Raw genomic sequence first — 18,893 nt, forward strand, 5'->3', positions numbered from 1 at the left:
TTGGCATGACTAAGGACACTGGTGACAGATGTTTGAATGGCCTCATGTTTACAAAGAGTAGGATGTGGGAGCCACCGAGGAGTGCATTGTAATACATATAAATGTTGTGAATTTTCTTGTTTTGTTATAATGTTTTTCCATCCAGCTTGCAGAAGCTTAGTCTATTTCACATGGAAAATGGCAATTCCAGTTAATAATGGTCCTTGAAGTATTGTTCTGGGCTCTGCTCAGAACCATTTTGTTCAATGTTTTCACTCTATTGTTAAGGATTACACAGATTTCATTTTCAATAGCTGTTTGGCTGACTTATTATCTAAGCTGTTCCAGAATCATCCAGCAGTGCCACAAAATGTTCCCCAAGTTATGCAATACTTTCAGTTACATTGAATCTTGTGCCTCGGAACGTTAATCAACTCCTTGGGTAAAACTGTGGATTCAGTCATCTTAAAATTGACATCTTTAAGCAATGCAATTTCATTAGTATGAATGACATAAATTTAGCTATTAACAATGCACGTTTAATAATGATCCTCAAATATCAAATAGATATAAGTGAAATGAAGTTTGCCATTCCAGCAATTGAATGTGTGTTATAGTTGTAAAACGGCTGAGCAACCACATTGTAAAGTCCATTTTTCTGCCAGAGCCTTGAGTGACTATTCCCAATAGTTCAAAATAATCATACTTTTAGACTTTCATCAAATGCATTTCACAGACCTCACCGTTTACTGTGAGACTGATATGTTGTTGCTTGGCACCTGACTGTAGTGTAATAGTGACTGATGTGGCATTCTGGATATACATGACAATATACAGCACAATATAGTTCCTAACTCTTTACTAATAATATAACAACATAACATCACTCTTTAAAAAAAATGTTCTATATTTCAATATATATTGGTATATATTATGCATATTATGGCTGAACTAAAGAAGGTTAATAATCTACTTGTATAATTAAACTGAGCACCTTAAGAGTCTTTTATAGCTTGTTTTCTTTTCTCAAAAACATTATTTGTGGTATCACTTAGGTGGTAGGATGCTGTGCTTCCAGTTTGTGGATCTGGTATTCATAGCTCTCAGTGATGAGCATGCCGTACTGGCAATGTTGTGCCTAGTGTTGTAGGAGTTGTGCTGTTGCTGATGTTGAGTGGCTTTTTGTTGATGTTGCACCATTTGGCGGTGATGATGTTGTCTCGCTGATTAGTGATGTTGCTGGTGTTGTTAATGAACTTCTCTGCTTTTCCAGCTCAAGCGTAGGTCAAATATGGACCTGGTTCCTTAACATTTACTTATCAGTTTCAATCTCAATGATATATGACCTTGGAGCCTCAGCTTCACCAACAAATTTTGCTGATTTCATGGTTTTCATGATTGGATCCTCTGTATGTACAGCTTTTCCTCTCAACTCAGGACGCAAGGATTTGTCATACTTGTTGAAGTGTTGACCTCCTTCTACCTGTGCATCAGTGCAATGTTGTCTTCCTCCCTCCTGGTCATTTGGAGTGTGTACCTTGCTTGACAATGTTGCCTTGCACTTTCTGCCATTGTATAGCTCTTCAGGCGATTTCATGTCAGCCTGAGAAGTGTAGCTCAGAGTAACAATAAGGCAAGGTTTGTGTCTTCTTTTGTCACTTAACATTTCATGTGGGTTCTCATCACCATCTGAACATGTCTTTCTATAAACCCATGATCCCTTGAATAATGTGGCAATGATGTTGAACCCATACTGTGCAGCTACTATATCCTTCAATGCTCTGGAGGTGAATTGGGCTCCATTATCACATATTAATCATTCAGGAATCCCTTGCTCAGCAAACAGAGCTCTTACAGCTGAGCTGATTTTTGTAGCTCTCAAATCCTTTCAGATAGAAGGGAACTTTGAGTTATAGTCTGCTACCATGAGATACCATTCTTGATTGTGTGTGAATAAATCAACATACTTCAGTGGTTTTCATCTCCTTTTTCTGCTATACATTATTCCAATGTCTTTGATGCCTATTCAGTACAGAGCTGATCTGAGTTTTCACTTATGTGGTCTTCATATATCTTCTGGAGAAGTTCTGGTGATTCTGGATCTGGTTAGTAGAACACCATCTTTCAGTGAGATGCCAATACTACCTTTTTTAAAATGTCCATTCATGGGATGTGAGCATCACTGGCTAGGCCAGCATTTATTGCCCATCCCTAATTGCATCAACCACATTGCTATGGGTCTGGAGTCACATGTAGGCCAGACCAGGTAAGGATGACAGATTTCCTTCCCTAGAAGACATTAGTGAATTAGTTTTCATGGTCATCATTAGACTTAGACTTTTAATTCCAGATTTTTATTGAACTCAAACTTCACCATCTACCATGGTGGGATTTGAACCCAGAGCATTACCCTGGATCCCTGGAGTACTAGTCCAGTGACAATATCACTATGCCACCACCTCTGCTGGCTATGTCTGCTGTATCTTAGTAGGCCATACCTGAACCAGTTGCTGAGAGAGCATCTGTCACTCTTCATCTTTACCTGTCTCATCTCTAATTTGACTCAATTTCGGTGCTGTTACATTCACAAAATCTTTACACCTATAAATCACTTATTTTGTGTTTCTCATGTGGCAACAGTTGAGACAGGACATCTGCTAGCACCATTCCTCTTCCTGGTTTGTACTTCAGAGTGAAATCGTAACTCTGAAGCCTCAAGAGTAACTCTGCTGTGTTGTTGGTGATGTACACAGGTTTTTTTTGTAGATCTGTTCTAGTGGATCCCTCCCAATTAATTTAAAATTCTCTTACTAGGATGTTCTCAGGCATTCTCCCGATCAACACTACTACTTTGGCAGAAGATTGACTGAAATTCTATTTAATCTGAGGTTCCTAACACTTGTCAAGCAAACATGGTAGTTGCTTTCTCACTCCCAGACAGCAGCCCAGGAATGCCACCCAGGGGAATATGCATATTGAATTTCAGGAAGTGACACCAGAAGAATCTTCGAACGTCAATGTGGGTAAAGATGTACCCTCGTAACAGCAGCAGCTGAAGAGAAAGCTACTATGGGGAAGGTTGATGATATCTTCAGAAATGTGAGTCTCAATGCTCATGAGCTCTCATCATAAAAAAGGTGCAGTCTCTGAGAACAATCCCCCAGGATATGCCGCAATCAGTAGGTGTGACTGTTGAGTTTCCATTTCTGCTTTGCTGTAACATGTCAGAAGATTTGTCTTCATTTCCAGCATCAAAGCAGAATGTGGAAAATGCTCTAAGATCTACAATAGAGCCCCAGAAGAGAGGCAGCAAGGAAGCAGTTGGATCTGCAGCTCTGTGGAAGCAGAGGCTGCAGATGTGGAGGTGGCTAAGGACAGACTGGGCCCAAATTACTAATCACAGCTCCAGTGCTGGTCTCAGAACTGAACAGATCTGCAGAACCATAGAATCATAGAATAGTTGCAGCACAGAGAGAGGCAATTCAATCTGCCATGCCTGTGCCAGCTCTTGTAAGAGCTACTCAGCTAGTCCCACTCCCCTGCTTTGTGTAGTCCTGCAACATTTTTTTTCTTCAGTTATACATCCAATTCCCCTTTGAAAACCATGATTGATTCTGCCTCCATCACACTCTCAGTGCATTCTGGATCCTAAGCACTCACTGCATAAAAAGTTTATATGCGTTGCCTTTAGTTCTTTCGCCATTCACCGTCAATCGGTGTCCTCTGGTTTTAGGAGCTGTGTAAACACTGGAGTTATGCATGAGGCCTGGTGAATAGTAAATGTCTTGGTGATGATTGTAAAATTGAAATTGATTTTCAAAATCATTACTTGGAAACATAGAGGAACCCTTTAAGAAGTGAGCTAAATATATTAGTTAGAACAATCCAGTGGATATAACTTATTTGTTTTTTTAGAAAGCATTTGATAAAGCTCTACAACAGCCAATGATGGTCTCTCGGATATCTATCCTCTCAAATTGCTGGGGCTGTAGTTCCCTTTCTTTGGGCAGCTCTGGCTCCTCATTGTCGAAGGTGAATTGATATTCTTGCTTTGGTGTAAAATTGTGCAGTGTGTAGCATTGTATAATGATCCCTGTGAGCTCTTGGTCATGCATTGCCGTTCTTGATCAGATCTGTCCACCCACTGAATTTTGCCCTTCAAGAGTTCTTTGTCACCACATCTTATTGAACATGCTTCAATTTGTTTCCTACCTGCATTCTCAGTTGCTTCAATGCAGTCATCAACCAATGGCTGTAGGTGAAATGCCTTATGTCCGGAGAGTCATCTTTAGACAGGAGAGGCCAGTGCATGTAGAGTGATTCAGAATGAAAGCATCATGGCAGCTTCTGGCATACTTGGCATTCCCAAGCAAGGTCTTCTTGGCATTGGAACAGCTTCCTGTTCACAGATGCCAGCAGATCTCCTTTCAGCATCTTCAATACCATATCTGCATCATCCATGACAACCTGCACTTTGAGAAATCTTGCAATGTGGTAGAACGCTCTCTCCCTGGTGCTTGTGTGTGATGCCAGAATAGATGAGGTCCACAGCTCTGATGAAAAGCACAAACCAGACCTGTTGAAAAACTGGCACAACCGCTCCATTTTGAAAGGATTCAGTGCCAATTAAAATTCAGATGCATGGTCAGTTTCACTGGATAGTATTTAATGGCTGGCGGCGTTTCTAGCCACCACATCAAGAGTCAGCAAGGAATGCACCCCTGCAAATGCCATCTGCCCCTCAGTTATTTTACACTACAATGAGCATTAATTGGCTCAATGCAAGACTTATACCCTTCAGTCTGATTGGCTGGCAGCTCTGTAGTCCCAGCAGTGCCGCCATGACCAGTGGCCACTTCTGGGACTACAAGCAGTCCCCAGATTTAAGTTCCAGAGTCCAGGACCAGTTAAGTGTGGGGTTCTCATGGTGCGGCCCAGGAGATGGTGGTGTGGAGAGGCAGGGGGGCGGGGTCTTAATGGAGAAACTACATAGGGAGGGAGCATCCCGTGGGATGCAAGTCCTTTGGGGGCTGGGGGTGCACCCAGTGTGGAAAGGGGACCTTGAGGATTGCATGCTTCCCCCCGCTCCTTTCCCATCTGAGGCCCAAGCAGAGTGACCTGCCAGGCTTCCCCTCAGCCCCTGAACTCCTCTCGTCAGCCTGAAAATGAACCAGCCATGAATTGGCCACTTAAGGGCCTCAACTAGGGCAAGGGTGAGCAGACGGCCCTAGGCCTCACCCAGTTACAGTAAAATTGAGGACAGTTCATAGGCAGTCAGAAGAGTGGCATTAAGGCCACCCAGATAATTTAACAGGAGCCTCCATCTGCAAACCTGCTGTCAGGTGACTATTAAATTTTGCTATTCTGGCACACAGAACTGTTCTCGCAGTGGAGACAGGCTCATGATCTTTGCAAAGAAGTTTGCAGATGGGCAAAAAAGGGTTTGGGCAATTGCAACCTTCTTGCACACCTGTTCCTTGAGGACCTGTTATACTATTAATAAACTTGGGGTCAAGGGAAATACCTGATGTATTGGTGCCTTTTGCCATATTCTTTTATTCTCTACAGCACCCACACACTGATATTGCTCCTCCTCCTCCTTAATAAAGGCATACGGCTGAAGTCATTTGGAGTAGTTTTTGAAAGGGAGCATTCTGCTGGTATACACATGCAAACAAAAGTTCAAATTCCTCATGACCACTTGCATCAGGTGACTGGGGGAGCAGCTGCCACTAGTAATTAATCCAGGGTGCATAGCCATTAAAACAGAAAATTCTGATGTGCAGCATCACAAGATGATATAGTGCTTTGATGGCAGAATATCAAACCTGCTAAAAAGATCAAGGTATGTTTAGCACAAGGCCACGAGTAAGTGGCATGATCCTTGAAAACACAAATTTCTTGATCTGCTTGATACTGTCGCAGATTACTGCCATACATTGCAAGGAATTTCAGCCCCAGGTCTAATTTAATTGCTTTTGTGCCACCCACATACCAGAGTCCAAATTATATTGATAACTGACCCAGTCAAATTAATCAACAGCTTAACTACAGTATAATTTTGTGCAAAATGTAACTTAGCTCTTTTTCACAGTAAAATCTAATGGACACAGAGATATTCTTAACACCATTTCCATTTACTCCAATTGTAAGGATACAAGCAATTCCATCACAAGATTAAAAATTGGTGATTATTGAAGAGAATAAGTTGATTCTTAATTCAAAGTTACAATAGAAATAATTATTAATGCCGTGGTAATCATAAACTTCACAGCTTAATATTAGCTGGATTTTGCTTCATAGCATGAAAATGGCATTACATTTGATGTAAAAGCTTTATGGTATGTTCTTAGTAAGTTAAGTTCAAGGTTTATGTTCAGTGTGTCACTGGCAAACATCCAGAGTTAAGACTGTCTCTTGATAACATGAGCATATTGCCAAACCATCTCTCCCTGAGTAGCAACAGGCATTGGAATTAGACACTGCTGCTCTTGTTGGTGATGCACTGGAGTGTATCTGCAATCAGTCATTGGTATCTATCTTCAGTCATCTTCTTTCTTCCTAGTTGAGCAAATTGGGATTGACTGTATTTTATCTGCTGATTTTTATACTTCGGCTGATAATGTTATTCTACTAAAATCTATAGAACACAAGGACTGCTGAATTGTTGATGCTGCAAAAATGTCATACTGTGAAAAGCAGCCTGTCAAAACTGAAGGTGGAAAAACTGCCATGCTTCAGTTTCATGCAGCAATTCATTGTGTGGCTAAATATTTTAGTGCACACTCATCATTACAGAGGAAGAACTGCTTCTAGTTGTGTGGTTAACATCATGCTGCATCAGTAAAGATATATCCCAGTCTCAAACAAGCGAAACGTCAGAATATCAAGAAAACTTTACAATTTACATTATCAATTTTGACAGTCTGCTTGACATGCCACGACAGTTTTGCAGCATCAGCAGCTAGCAGTTGTGTTCTATAGGTTGTTCAGTTGTTTCTAGCTTTTCCTTTTTTTCTCTCTTACTCTCAACTCCTAGTGATGAAACTGATTTTAATTATACGTGGAATTGATCTTAAATTTCTTCCACATTGATTCCAAAATTAATTCAAAAATAACATTATCACTAATGCTGGACCAGCTACAATTTTTGAGATGCTTTTCTAGTTCGAGTACTTTTTCTTTCTATTTTTCTAGTTGAACATCATTTTCCTAGAAAGGTGTCATTCAGGGCACTGTTTTCCCAACATGTTGCACCTGGGACAGAAATTAGATTCCTGATGACCTGCGTCTGAGTATAGAGTACAGGCTTTGAAACTCTTTCGAGTTATCAACAGTCACAGATTGCAACTCTTTCGAGTACAATCACAGTTCTTGGTTTCTGGGAGTGGGACATGAACCCACAACCCTCTGATTCAAAGGCGAGGGTGCTATGAACTGAGCCACAGCTGACACCTCAAAAATGTGCATGGGGTCCATAATTGACCAATAACACACAGGTGACAGTTTAGGCACACTTTGGACCTTGATGAGGCTGCTAAGGACTATTCAGCAACATGACACAAAATTGGATGAACTCAAGGAGAGTCATTGATGAATGGGCATTAGGTTTCTCAAAAAAAGGTTAGTGAGTGTTTTGGCTGCTCCTGATAGTTTTAAAATATTCAAAATCAAAGTTGCCTGAACTTTTTTTTAACGTTTTAAATGACTGAAGCCCTATATCTAGGTGCTCTTTGCAGGTTTTAGAATTTCATCCCTCAGCAATGGTTTGCTGCTCCACTGATAGGAGAGGATGGAAGCAACAAGGGGCATAAGGCAAAGGGCTCTGCAGTTTAATGAAAAGTGCACTGCAGGTTGTAGAGAGATGGAGGGCAGTATCCTGCTTTGGGCACAATAGACAGATAACCTCAAGCACTGCTGGATGCAAAGGCAGCAGGGGAACTGAATGCTGACTGCTCTGTCAACACATGTGAATGAAGTTTTGGAAGAAGTCCATTACCCACGTCAAGCGAGAGCACTGAAGGATTAAGCTTTTCACTAAGGCGAAGGTGAACTTTGTGTGTAGGTCGGTACATTCTGCCTTTCATAACCTTTTTATTTGCAGCCTTCTGACTTCCCTCCTTTAGATCTTCTAGCACCACCTTGACCATGGTTGACGAGAAGAAAGCAAGAGCTCCCAAGAAGGGCGCCAAGTAAGTCATCAAAAAGACTCCACCATCACTTATCCTCACAGCAGAACCATGTCCACTCCAGGAAACTTCCAAAGGAAAATAAGCGTGGTTAGGTGCACGAAAGATTTGGGAATAGGAGGAGAAAGGGCATTTCCATGTGAAGATTCCCTTTATATTGTGGTGTGGAGCTATTGAATTGTGAGTCGCAGGAAGCCAGTTGATGGCAGCTTTGATGGTCCAGGTGAATTTCCTCAGCAGCAGACAAGGCAGCTTTTAATTGTTGCCTGTTTGCCTCTAAATGACCAAATAAGCAAAGATGGATGCAATTCTGGTCGCCACATTACCAGAAGGATATGGAGGCGTTGGAGAGGGTGCAGAGGAGGTTTACCAGGATGCTGCCTGGTCTGGAGGTTATTAGCTATGAGGAGAGGTTGGAGAAACTCGGATTGTTCTCATTAGAGTGACAGAGATTGAGGGGCGACTTGATAGAAGTTTACAAAATTATGAGTGGCATGGACAGAGTAGATAGTCAGACGCTTTTTCCCAGGGTGGTAGAGTCAATTACTAGGGGACATAGATTTAAGGTGAGAGGAGAAAACTATAGAGGAGATGTGTGGGGCAAGTTTTTTATGCTGAGGGTAGTGAGTGTTTGTAATTCCCTGCCAGAGGAGGTGGTGGAAGCAGGTACAATAGTGGTGTTTAAGAGGCAGCTTGACAAATACATGAATAGGATGGGAATAGAGGGATACGGACCCCGGAAGTGCAAAATGTTTTAGTTGATGGGCAATATGATCAGCGCAGGCTTGGAGGGCTGAAGGGCCTGTTCCTGTGCTGTACTTTTCTTTGCTCTTTGTTCTTTCTTCTTTGTTCTTTGGTGTGGATTGCCTCAAACATGCTTCCACCAGTTACAGTATTCTGCCACAATTTCTGAAACTGAAAATCTATTTTTTAATCAAAAGGTTTTTGTAACCAAGAGAGGCCTGCCCCTTTAAAACAGTCAGCTCCAAAGTGACAACTCAAGAAACAATTGTGTCAGTTCTTTGGAAGCAGATCGTATGGGTGTTCAGGCAGCATCTCTGAATGCGCGATTCCTTCATTGTGCATTCCTGTTTCACATTTCTTATTCCAGTATGCACAGCCTATACTTATTTACTTACATAAATATTTATTTAAAATCCATCTGTCATTTCTTAACATATCTTAATTGGTGCTTGAACTCACAATGAATGAATTGACAGCAGTGAGAAAATGATTAGAAATCTGATTTTCGATGCCTAAGAAGATGCACCTATACAACATAAGTTTTAGAAGACGTAAACTTCAGACTCTTATTCAGTGGTTCAGCATCCATAAACAAGCAGCAGGATAACTGGACTCACAGTTCCTCAGCAACACAAACATACAAATTAGGAGCAGGAGTGGGTCATTTGGCTTCTCTAGCCTCCTCTGCCTTTTGATAAGATCATGGCTGATCTACCAGTCTCCTACCATACCTCTTGCAGGAACCTGCTAGCACCGAAAACAGTGGAGGCCTGGTTCCTATGCAAACCTCTGCCCAACCCTTACAAGGCAAATGACAGTCAGTGGGGCAAGCTCAGGTTCAAGAACTCCCAATGCTAGACGTTCCCAATGAATAGACTCACTAAGGACCTGATGTTTCAGTGGAAGCAGGCATGCTGAGTGCATGAAGACATTAAGGCAGACCAATTCCACCAGGCTGGATATATCCCCCACTGCCCTTAATTCCATTAGACACATTGCTGAAATAACAAGTGTTTCTTTTACCTATTCTAAAACTTGTCTGCTAAATCTGGGATCTAGAGGAACATCTATATAAAACATATTATTGAAGTGTTGAAATGATTTTTTTTTAACTTTAAATGTTTCCAACATGTATTTATTTTGCACACAGGGATAGTATATTTTGGAAAGCAGAGGACAGTCATTCATTTAATTCTCCTACAAACATGAATTTATGTGGCTCTATAATATTAATCACATTAGGATAAGCTCATTTAAATGCAAAGCACTGCACACTTAATCTTCAATAGGCAAGGGCAGCTGCCTGCTGTCAGATTACATTAAATCTTTGATTTACTCCATGAATCATCAATAAGGAATCAGTAAATTTAGGTAATTGATACAGAGACAGTGCCACATAGCAGTAAGATGGAAATTATGCAAACGAAAAACAGTAATAAATGAAAGAATGAGAGGCAAGTAGAAAATTTGAAAAAAAATCATTAATTGTAGTAGAGTTCATCCACTCCAAAAAAAAAATGTCATTTCTTCAACAATTAAGGTGTATATAAATCATGTTGAATTTGAGATAAAAATGAGCATTATTTTCCCTCAAAAGAAAAGCAAATGTTTAACTATCAAAATAATTTTTCTTGGGTATACTAATTTGAATTAATATAGAGTTGTAGAATCATTTATGGCACAGAAGGATTCCATTCAGCCCATCGAGTCTATGCTGTCTCCGCACGAAACAATCCTGTCGGTTCCATTGCCCCACTCGATCCCTGTAGCCCTGAAAATTTATTTCCTTCAAGTGGCCATCCAATTTCCTTTCAAAATTATTGATTGCTTCTGCTTTCACCATCCTTGTAGGCAGCAAGTTCCAGGTCATTACCGCTCACTGCGCAAAATGTTTTTCGTCATATTCCCTTGCATCTCCTGCCCAAAATCTTAAATCTGTGTCCCCTAGTCCTTCTACCATCAGCTAATGGGAAACTTTTCCCTGTCTACCTTATCTAAGCCTGAAATAAGCTTGTACACCTCAGTCAAATCTCCCCTCAATCTCCTTTACTTCAAGGAGAACAATCATAGCCTTTTCAACCTAACGTGTAACTAATACCCCCTATCCCTGAAACCGTTCTGGTAAATTTCCTCTGCACCATCTCAAGAACTTTTACATCTTTCCTTAAGTGTTGTGACCAGAACTGAAAGCAAAATTCTAGTTGGGCCCAACCAGAGCTTTATAAAGGTTCGGCATAACTTCCTTGTTTTTGTACTCAATGGCTCTAATTATGAAGCCCAGGATCCCAGATACTTTGCTAACCACTCTTTCAGGATGCCCTGCCAACTTCAAAGATTGATGCAGTTGTACCACCAGGTCCCTCTGTTCCTGCATGCTCTTCAGAACAGTGCCATTAAGTGTACATCACCTCTCCCTATCGCTTTGGACTAAATGCATCACCTCACACTGCTCTGTATTGAATTTTGTTTGCCATTTGTCTTCCCATTCTGCCAACCTATCTATGTCCTGTTGCAGGCAATTCATATTATTCTCACTGTTTTCCACTCCTCCAAGTTTGATTTCATCAGCAAATTTTGAATCTTTACTCTGTATTCCAAGATCCAAGTCATTTATATATATCAAAAAAAAGCAATGTTCCTCGCACTGACCCTTGGAAAACACTACTGTCTACCGTGCTCTAGTCCAAAAACAACCATCTACCAAAACTAACTACTTGCTGTCATTAAGCCAATTTTTTAATCCAATTGGATACTGACCCTCCTATTCCATCAGCCTTAACTTTGTTAACTAACCTTTCATGTGGTACTTTGTCAATTGCTTTTTTAAAATTTCATATAGACAATATCCACCACATTCCCTTCATCAATCTTCTCTATTACTTCATCAAAAAAAATCAATTAGATTAATCAAACATAATCTACTTATTACAATTCCATGCTGGCTCCCCTTAATTAACACAAACCTCTCTGAATGCCTGTTGTCTCTTTTCCCTGATTATGGATTCCAAATTCTTACCCACCACTGATGGTAAACTAACTGGCCTGTCATTGCTAGGGCTGCCCTTACATAATTTCTTGAATAAGGGTGTTGTTTTTGTTTTGAAATGCAATCATTACCACATGTCTTACCTGGCTTGCCATATTCATGCGACCTCTACCATTAGGGAATATCTGGGGGCAGTCATGTTACATTCAGTTCAATCAAGATATTACACTAGAAAGACTGTAGTCTTTAAGTTCGTAGCAGGTGTCATGTTTTGCATTCTCCATTCCACTGGCACCTCCCCCACACCTACGAAAGATTGAAAGATTAAAGCAAGTCCTTTCATTATGTCCACGCCCACTTTCTTTAACAACCAGGGATGCAAGAGACTTGGACCAGTTGATTTATCTACCATAAACAAAACCAATCCTTCCAGTGCCTCCTCTTTTTCAATTTTCACACTATCTGTGGTTCTACCATCTCCACTTCTCCCGGTTTTGTCAGATTCCTCTCCCTTAGTAGATACCAATACGAAGAACCCATTAAATATTCTAGGCATGCTCTACACCTCTAAGAACATATCACCCTCTTTGTCCTTAATAGAGCCCACTCCACCTCTTACTACCTGCTTACAGTTTACTTGCTAGTAGAAGATTTTTGTGTTCCCTTTTATGTTGACTACCATTTGATTCTCACACTCTTTCTTTGTCAGTCTTATTTTCCTCTTCACCTTCCCTCTCAACCTATTGTATTTGACCTGGTTCTCATTTGAAGAATTCACCTGACATGCATCATACACCTTCCCTTTTTTGCTTCATCATAATCTCTATCTCACTTGTCATCTAAGAAGCCCTGTTTTTGGCTCCCTTACCTTTCGACCTTGATGGAATGTACCTAGCCTGTGTCTGAAGCATCTCTTCATAAAAGATCATCCATTGTTCCATTACAATTTTACCTGTCAGACTCTGGTTCCATTTTATCCTTCTCATTGCATTGAAATTAGCCCCCTTCCAATTTAGAAGTTCTATATTAGATTGTGCCTTGCACTTCTACATTATTAACCTGAACCTTATGAAACAATGATCACTCTTACCCAAACGTTCTCCCACAGACACTTGGTCCACTTGGCCCACTACATTTCCCAGCACCAGATCCAGCAATGCCTCCTTTCTAGTTGGACTAAGATCAAGGAATTTCAATTTCTTGAACACACTTCAGAAATTCCTTTCCCTTCTTGCTCTTTACTTTGCCATGATTCCAATCTTTATTTGGGTAATTAAAGTCCCCAGTATCACCACTATACAGTTCTTTGTATGCAATGATACAATGTCCATTGTGAAGAAAAATATGTTTCTTAAAGCCTCTCTGGGAAATTAAAATCCTTTCATTAACTAAAGTACTTAGAGGGAATGTTGGTATAGATTAATTAAATTAAAATTCTAAACAGTGTACCTTTTTATACATCAAGAGGCATTGCAGCATCTTAGAGCATTTACTTGTAGATTACAAGATATGCTATATAAAACAGTTTGAGATAAGAAATACGGGAAAACCATTTAATAAGGTTATGCAAATAAGGTGATTTTGAACCTAAACTTTAAAATTCAGGAATCAGATTTTTCTATTCATAAGTTGCTTAACAGAGAATCAATTTTGTGGATGGCTTGAAGTGTTACTATTTTCTGCAATTACCTGCAACTCAAAGTTTGAATTGATTTGAACAAACGGAATCCAGAGACGTCCAACTTTGTCCAGTTTCTATTTGGCAATAACTTTGAAGATTATCCTCCATACTGATTGGCATAATTGACAGCAATGTTGTGACCTGTTTTAAAACATACAGAGGAATAGTTACTGTTTGAACACTAGTTGAGCTTTGTAGTACAGCTGCTTTGTGCTCTCCCTGTAGGTAGATTTGAACTGTATAAAGACAGAATTAATGCAATCCTGAGTGGAAAAGTAAAAGCCAACCAGCCTTGTCTCCTATTCAGTCGGAAATCTAAATCTAGTTTGGCAAAAAAAATTATCATAGGAACGAGAAAAGGCTTGAGAGATGCTATTCATTTTAATAGGAATCTTCAGTGATTTGAGTCTGGGTTGAAGTTTGTTAGGCTGGAATCTATTGGGTGGGATTGAATGCCCTCCCCCGAGGTGGGTTTGGAAGCGGTGGGGGGGGGCATTAAATTGGGAAGTATGGTAGTGGGTGGGGATCCCGCCACCTTCCTGCCTCCGCCCTAATTAAGTCCAGGGCGGGAAGGCTCATGGACAGCCATCCCACCCCAATGCTAATTGAGGCCCTTAAGTGGGCAATTAAAGCTCACTTAAGGTCCTCATCCGCCATCACTGGAATTTGAGCAGATGCGGCTGAGTCAGTTGCCACACTGGAAACTTGAGAAACAATCCCTGTTGAAGTTCTTTGCAGCCTGCTGGGGGTGGGGTTGGGGGGTTTGGGGCTGCGGGGTTGGTGCGCTTGGGGAGGAGCATAATTCAGAGGCATTCAGTGCCTGATCAAGGGATCCGACATCAAGGAGGGGGAGGCCCACTGAGAGCAACCCTGTCCTCTCTTCCAACTCCCCCTGTGTCCTCCCAACCAGCGACCTCCCCACTCCTTGAGCCCCATTATCCTGCCCACATTCACTTGTGGCCTCTGTTTCACAATTCCACCCAGGAATTACTGGGAAAATGTAAAGAAAATGAAAACCCAGTAAGTTAGCCTCCAGTCCATTTGTATCTGGAGTGTTGTGAGTGTTCTTTTAGAACTGATTCAGGAAATATCTCTCCTGGTAACTTTTAAAGTTGCTGGGGTCAATACTAACTCAGAGCTGAGCTAGAAAGGAAGCCCCATAGAGAGTAGAGCGTGAAGCCCAGGGGTTGAGATAGGAGCCCAAGGAACCAAGGGAACATTTTCTAGCGTGGCTAACACTGTGGGAAAGGGAGCTGCGTGGACTGAAGGATGGTGATTTGACACGATATCCATTACTAGGATGGAGAAGGCCAGGGCTGTGAAGTCACGTGAACTCTGTGTGGAACGGAAGAGAGTGCTCCTGTTCCTCCAGTCGGTCATGTAATGGGTGTGTGTGGTGTGTGTGTTGGGGGGGGAGGTGAGGCGGAGGAGCACTTTGAAATGGACCCCGCACTGGCCAGCATTTCAGGGGTGAATAGTTGCCGACACTGGAACAGAGGCCGTGAATCCACATTCACTAATGGGCCATTGACAGAAAGCGGATCCTTGGAGGCTGATGCTGACGTTTGTCTGTTTCCCATTCACATTACAGAGAGGAGACCATCAGGAAGTTGGAGCCTGGATTTATTGCTGCCTGTATAATTACATGCAGGCAGGAGAGAAAAAGATTGCGACAGAGGCACCTGGCTCATTAGAGGAAGCAGCAAAATCCTCAAGACCAAGGGGCAGTAGGGCCCCTTCCGGACGCAGTGAATGAGGATCACAGAAATGTCGTGTATAGGCGGCTCGCAATATTGAGGGTGTACAGAACTCGCATGTCTTCTCTGCAGATGAGTCCACACACAAATGCATACACGAGGTCACAGATGCTCTTTTTGCCAAAGCCCACAACTACGTCAACTTTGACAGTGATCAAGCAAGCTAGGATGCCAGACATCTGGGCTTTCCTGAGATTGCCAGTCTTCCACAGGTGCAGGGTAACGTCAACTGTGCTCATATGGCTATAAAAGCTCCCTGGCAACAAGCAGTGTAATACATAAACCAAGAAAGTTACCACTCGCTCAATGTACAGCTGGTCTGTGATCAAAAGAAATTTATCACACAGGTTTGCGCCAGATACCCAGGAAGCATCCAAGACTCATACATCTTGAGTGGATCACAGATTCTGGACATCTTCAAGGGATCACTCAAGATCCAGGGTTGGCTCCTCGGTGACAAAGGGTACCTGCAAAGAACAAGGTTGATGATGTCCATGTGGCGGCCTCAGAATCCTGCAGACAAAAGGTACGCAACTACCTGAACATTGATGGAGCACACCATGGGTATCTTAAAGACGCAATTCCGATGCCTGGACAGACCTGGCAGAACACTCCTGTACACTGCCCAGAGGGTCGCATGGATCATCCTGGCTCTCTGCACACTGCATAACCTGGCGCAAAGAGGGGAGGTCTCGCCAGATGTCAACATGGGGGAGCTACATGTCTCCTCCGATGAGGAGGACATTAAAGGGGATGAGGTTGTTGAGTTCAAGGAAGCTGAGGCTGCAGGGAAAGAGGCCATGGCACGGGCCAAACGAGGCAGGCATGCGTATGAGTCCCTCATAGCCATGCACTTCAGTATGAGAGGGAATAGTTGCTCATCAGAGTCACATTGTCCTGATCTTTTGAAGTATGATGAAGCCTCGGGACCATTTGTCTTTGCTGAGATGACATGCTAACTGGAGGAGGGAGTCCCGGCATCAGACATCAGAAGGTGCCTTCAAGTGTATCTCCAGCATCCCAGTCGCAGCAGCAGCCTACAAGAACCAGGAGCTCTTCCACTATCCTCAGTGGGCTCGTAGTTTTATGCCTTCAGTCTGTCAAAGCTCCTTAAAGAGGTCCATCACTAGCAATGGGACAACACATTCTATGTAACCTCAATGGTGAAGCTGATCGGTGACACTTGGGCCAAGGCAGCCGAGGATGTTCCACAGGTGTGCATCTAATCAGAGATGATGCAATCCTGTGTCACCTTCTCCTCTATCACATTAACATCCGGCACTTTCAGATAGGGGCGCTGGCCTGCTTTTATCTTCACCTTACTATACATGTGAACCACCTGAGGTTGACAACATTCAACCATTTGCATGCCAGACAGTAAAATCCCTCCTCTTTGAGACACTTATTGTGCCCTCATGGCCAGCCCTGGTCTTTGCGAACTCCAAAATGCTCGGACACCATGAAACCCTTAAGGTGACGAGTCATTGCTAATAAAGAGCACACTTAATCTTCAGTACATCCTCTCTCCTCCCCCATTGACCCCCTCAACATTGTCTAAAGCTACGATGTGCACTTCCAGACCATGCTCAAAGGCTCTACTGACTGCCAAAAATCACCATTTGCAATTAGTATCACACGTCTCAGCGAGTACTTAGGTGATGGGATGCAGTGCATCCCAACATTGTGACGAGAGCCTTTTGGCCGCAACACATACAATTACAGGCTGAGAAATGCTCAAGGTTGCAGGTTCAAGGATCAGGGCAATAATGTGGCTGATAGGGGCAGAGCTTCAGCACGTTAATGTGGAAAGGTGCTCCCACTTATTGGTGAGCTTGGCAGATGTACACTCGGAAAGTCGGAAACGCAGTTGGCATACAGTGCACACGAACTTTGAGTATGGGCTCATAGCGTGAAAACTCTGCCGAGAGACAGAGAGCACATGAAGTTGCATGATTTATGACCCTTCTCCATGCTTTAACACATCTCCCCTTGTTCACTACACCTTCACCTTTCAAGAATGCAGACAAGATTGGAGAATACCTCTGCCTCAATCTTACATAGCCAAGAATAAACATGACATGACCCTGCACAGCATGTGAAGAAGGTTCGTTCACGAGCACACTTAACACTAAGGTCGAGGCAACACTGATGTTGAGAATAATCTGGAAAAGGGTCACACACTTTGGTGATTTGGAAGCACACTACATAGACAAGAGGTGCATGATAGCAACATCTGTGCTAAGTAGGAGGGGTGTCCATAGTATCACACTTGATTGACAGCAACACATATCATCATATAAAGGAGGTATGCACAAGAGGAGATGGGAAATGGGTTTGATTCTACAGTTATATACACGTTGTGAATACCCATGCCACTGTTGTACTCTTAAGTTTTTTAAACTTTCCTAACCTTACCGCTATGTCCGGGTGCATCCTGATATCCACAGCGGAGGTGGAGGCAGCCTGCTGACTGCTGCACCTTTGTTGTATATGATGACTTTGGCAGGTGTCCTCTGGAGGACCAAGACCTACAGGGCCCCAGCCTGCTTTGGGGATCCTGCTGTGGGGCAGGTGCACCCTCCTCAGCCTGTGGAGCTGGAGGTAATGGGATCACAGGAAGAGGGGATTGAGATCAGCCAGACAGTCCCGTAGTCACCTGGGTGGATGGCCCTGGGGTGCCCAGCAGCTGGTCCTCCTCCCTATGGGCACCTGAGGGCCCCTGGATGACTCCTTCAGGAGATGTAGCAACTGGAGTGAGACCTATGTGCCCTGACCCCTCTTGTGTAGCCACTGATGGATGCCACCAATGGCTACAGTGATGGAGTGCTGTTCCTACTGCAGTGCAGGACCAATGGTCTCCATGGTGGCTGCCATCCTAGCAGTATTGATCTTGGTGTGTTGGCATGCCGGTACTCTCACCTCAGACTGAAGGTGGCCTGACTCCTATATTGTCTGTTATAGTCTGAGGAATGCAGCTGACATCCCTTCATGATATTCCCCAATTGTAACTGCAGCTCCCCAACTAATTTAGGACTGAGTCTGGAGACTCGTCATCTGACTCAGACTCCACAGATTCCTGCCCTCCAACAGTCCTTCGAGTGCCGGCGATCTCAGATGTCCCTACCTCTGCCTGCTGTGGGCCAAACTGTGTGCTGTTCTCACCAGATTGTGACCCTGAGGCTGCCCTAGAACTAAATCCCACAGAGGTGTGTGTCTCTGTACTGCTGAAGTGTGTGGGTGAGCGCTTTGGCAGGTGTTCAAAGGTGCTGTCCTCAGGTTCCTCATCTGAAGTGTCATCAGGACTGAGTTGAGGGCCTGGCAGGTTGTAGGCCTCAGCCACTTAGCAGAGGTGCCTATGAAAGAAATAGAGATAATCAGTGCATGGCAGGCAACTCTAAAACAGGGCAATGCACTCACATTATGGTTATCTGAGGGATCATCTGATGCAAGATCCTCCCGTGGGTGTTTGCCACCAACCTTATCCTCTCCGCAGGCACGTCTTCTATGGCCAGCTCAATGTCTCTGTTCTCGAAGCTGATGAGGACATTGAATTCCGT

Source organism: Cetorhinus maximus, chromosome 11 (assembly GCF_964194155.1).
Source record: "Cetorhinus maximus chromosome 11, sCetMax3.hap1.1, whole genome shotgun sequence".
Lineage (NCBI taxonomy): Eukaryota > Metazoa > Chordata > Chondrichthyes > Lamniformes > Cetorhinidae > Cetorhinus > Cetorhinus maximus.